This window comes from Babylonia areolata, chromosome 24 (genome assembly GCF_041734735.1).
Source record: "Babylonia areolata isolate BAREFJ2019XMU chromosome 24, ASM4173473v1, whole genome shotgun sequence".
Classification (NCBI taxonomy): domain Eukaryota; kingdom Metazoa; phylum Mollusca; class Gastropoda; order Neogastropoda; family Buccinidae; genus Babylonia; species Babylonia areolata.
Window position 1 is genome coordinate 14713790 of NC_134899.1, and position 3135 is coordinate 14716924.

The 3135-nt window shown below is 41.8% G+C and overlaps 1 protein-coding gene across 4 annotated transcripts in view; it reads left to right on the top strand.

Annotated features, from left to right (window-relative positions):
* Nucleotides 1-1682: 1682 nt before the first annotated feature.
* LOC143298944 (monocarboxylate transporter 14-like) overlaps nucleotides 1683-3135 on the top strand; it is a 14763-nt gene continuing 13310 nt past the window's right edge. For 2 of the 4 annotated variants that reach the window (XM_076611986.1, XM_076611987.1), the window contains exon 1: nucleotides 1684-1853. The gene's annotated coding sequence lies outside the window, so the exon portion shown is untranslated. Of the gene's footprint in view, nucleotides 1854-3135 lie in introns of all 4 variants that reach the window. The other 2 variants (XM_076611988.1, XM_076611989.1) reach the window with 2 other exon arrangements.

The window sequence follows — 3135 nt, forward strand, 5'->3', positions numbered from 1 at the left end:
GGGGGTTGGTTTTGTTTTTTGTTGGGTTTTTTGTTTTTGTTTTTGTTTTTGTTTTTTGTTTTTTGTTTTGTTTTGTTGTTTTTTTGCTTTGTTTTTTGTTGTTGTTTTTTGCTGCCCCCAAATTTGCACTTTTTCACTGGCGTTACTTCCACGCCGCTTATCCCAAGTCCCCCATACACGGCCACATCCGTGTTAGTACTTCGTAGTCTCAGCGTCCAGGGAACTATCGATGTTAGGCCGCCAGGACGCCACACACAAAAGGAAACCCTGCACTTTTGCTGTGTCACATCGATGATCAGTGGCGATTTAACAAACGCAGGACACTCATCTACTGGCCCCCCTACTGACGTCAGTAACTCCCATCTGAACCGTATCCCTGCCCACAGGACAGAGCATTATCAACTGGCTTCAAATCACAAATGAAAACATGATAACATTGGACCGAGCAGAAACTCCACAACATTTCGAGTTAAAGTGATAAATAAAAGAAAAGAAAGAAGGAAATCAGGGTGATGACACGCAAAGTGATAGTAACCGAACTAAAGTTGTTAATCATAAACCCACATTGCATGCTTTTCCTCGACAACTACCTAGCTTTTTGCGCGGAAAGAGGGGATTCTTTTTTTTAGATAAATAGTTCTCATGACATTTCTTGATAACACAACTGGATACTTAAGAGAAGAAAGAAAATTAGTATAGGAAGAAAAGGACAAAGCATTCATAATTTAGACACAGACCAGAATAAAAAATTTAAAAAAAGAAAATCATCGTCGTCATCATCATAAAAAAGGCAGCTGAGCAAAAGCAAGAAAGCTAGCGACAGGTGAATATTTCACCCATACAGACATCCGTCACAATATCAAACTTTTTTGTATCAGGTTCATATACATTTAATCTTAATTGTGACAATACTAGGTAGAATCCTGAATTATAGTCATATAGGGTGGCCACTTTGCAAGAAAAGAATTAACGATGGTATGTATCCATCATGTTGTGAGTTTGAATCATAGGCACCCAAAACAAAAACTGACAGTGTCGCTCGTTAACGTGTTAACGTGTTGTTGTTCTGGTAGTGTCAGTGTGTGTCAGATAGGTCCCTTCCAATTTCGTTTTCCTCGTTCATCACACCACCTGATATGGTGGGGAGGGGGGGAGGGACATGGGGGGAGGGGGGGTCGGGTATACATCGTACCGTAACAAAGTAAACTAATGACACCATCAAAGTCTGCTGTGTTGTCGTGTCCCAAGTATAATATTCACCAGTGTTAGGTGCCGATTTATCACAACTGTAACAGATGGGTAAAACACAATAGCAAGAACAGCACTGTGTGTGTGTGTGTGTGTGTGTGTGTGTGTGTGTGTGTGTGTGTGTGTGTGTGTGTTTACTACAGCAAAGTGCCTATCTAGGTATGGAATCAATAACTAGCCAGTGTCAAAAAAAAAAAAAAAAGAAGAAGAAAAAGAAAAAAAGAACCCCGAAAATAACCCAAACTCATTCCTCAAAAACTGTACACGTATTCCAAGACCGGTGTACTAAACGTGTGACACAGCCCGACAAGTGTGAGATGTGGATAAATTCTGTTTGAAGAGCGTAAATCGTTTCGGATATTATTCAGGGCTCAACCAGAGTGTTGTTCTGATAACGCAGAGTTGTACACAGTGTTTGCAGAGACGCACCGCAAACTCAAGGCATGCGCTCTGGCTGGTCCTGTTTGAACAAGGTTGGGGGGTCACTGTCGATGTGTGAAACTTGAGTGCAGTGGTTGATAGCAGTCGTTCGGGTTTAGGGGAGAACCAGGGCAGTGTGAAGATTCACTTTCCTGTGTGGGTTTCTTCATACTGGTTTCGTACATGTGAGTTTTTTGGGGGTTTTTTTTCTCTCTTTTCTTTTGAAGGTTATTCTCGCGAACCCCATTTCTCTCTGTCTCTTTCTCTCTATCTCTCTCTTCTCTCTCTCTCTCTCTCTCTCTCTCTCTCTAACCCTCTCTCTCCCCACTCTCTATCTATCTATTTATCTACCTTTATTTCTTATCTATTGCTTGGATATCGTGTTCAGTTTAATTGTATGTTCTCTCTCTCTCTCTCTCGCTCGCTCGCTCGCTCGCACGCTCTCTTACCCTATCTGCCCCCCACTTCTGTCCTACAACAGTTATACGCTGTTATATTGCAAAAGACGTTTTTCCCACAAATGTAATTGTGCAGTTTCAGTTTCAAGGAGGTGTCAAAGCGTGAAGACTGATCCATATACGCAACACCACGTCTGCTAAAAAAAAAAAAAAAAGGAGTAGATGTCTGGTGCCTGAACCCAGTGTAAATGGCATAGTGAATTCAGGACACTGGACAGCGTAGGTTCTAGAAAACATCCTTGTTTAACTCCGTTTCAGGTAGGAAGAGGGTTCTCACGCTTGTCATCATGTCATCGTGGAAAATTCTTATCATGATGACAAACTTCCGAGTATGACCACAGTTGGATAGCCCTACTCAGGGGCCTCCTAGACTTGTAGTATCAAAGGCCTTCGTCGGATCGACAACAAAAAATGATGCACAAGCCTGTGTTCTGTTTTATGCACCTCTTCTGGATCTGGCGGACATCGTAGATACTGTTGACAGTCTCTTGGTTAAATGTTGTGTAATGCGTGTTGTGTGTTGGCTTTCATAGGTAAATAAGATCATATATGCAGATGAAAAAATAAACAATTTGAATAATAAGCGTCTGACTTCGGCGACACGTTCTCCTTCGCAAAAACATACACACACATACCACCACACCTTACCCCTATATATATATATATATATATATATATATATGTGTGTGTGTGTGTGTGTGTGTGTGTGTGTCCGCGCCACACACGTATACACAACGTACACAAGAACAGGTGCTTGCATATGCCCGTGACACTGCTCTGCGTCAAAAGTGATTTTCCCGGAGATGCATCACAGTGGAAAACAAAGACACCAGATGTTACATTGTATTACAAATGTTGATCAAACATGACATCAGCGCCAGGTAAACGAAGGTCAGTATCAGGTGATATCAACGCAAATCGTTCAAAACGAGTGATATGCAGGCAGAAACAAACATAGACACAGACTGACCGACAGACAGACATAGACACAGGGAGACTGAGACACAGA